This window comes from Penaeus monodon, chromosome 22, assembly GCF_015228065.2.
Source record: "Penaeus monodon isolate SGIC_2016 chromosome 22, NSTDA_Pmon_1, whole genome shotgun sequence".
Classification (NCBI taxonomy): Eukaryota; Metazoa; Arthropoda; class Malacostraca; order Decapoda; family Penaeidae; genus Penaeus; species Penaeus monodon.
The window spans coordinates 10,666,706-10,667,207 of record NC_051407.1 but is presented as its reverse complement, the minus strand read 5'-3'; the positions used below and the strand labels follow the sequence as shown (position 1 = coordinate 10,667,207).

The 502-nt window shown below is 36.3% G+C and overlaps 1 protein-coding gene across 1 annotated transcript in view; it reads right to left on the bottom strand.

The window, feature by feature from the left end:
* The window catches only part of LOC119586935 (putative neural-cadherin 2), a gene marked incomplete at its 5' end in the record, with an annotated part of 72,205 nt that overhangs the window by 32,212 nt on the left and 39,491 nt on the right, over positions 1 to 502 (bottom strand).

Below are 502 nucleotides of genomic sequence, written 5' to 3'. Positions count from 1 at the left end.
TCCCAAATCTGAATCACCACCAACGCAACGCTTTCCCTCGAACAATGAAACCCACGCAGACATAACCAACGCTTCGTGAATGAAATAAAACATCTATTAATCGCGCTGAAAAAAATAAATCATGTCACGCTAAATCTGGTGAGCAGCAATGTCCCTACTAAATGAACGCATATAATATTCGTAAATAAAGGATAGTGGCAGTCTCATCAATAACGGGCATTCAGTGGCTGGCATATGATTAGCATTCGGTTACAGAAAAGTGGCATTAGTGCTCAGCTGATCGAATGGAAATTTCGGTAAATTGTTGCAGATCTATCCCGGTTATCCTTTGTAATGGCGCTATTGTGAGATGAAAATAAGATAATGTGTGTAATAATATCTATAATAATGATGAATAAACAATTTTTTTTAAAAAGTGTGCGGATGTGTCGAAAATATGTACATGGTTTGCAAAAGTGATTTACATAATAATCAGAATATTGATAACTTACTCGTGTTCACG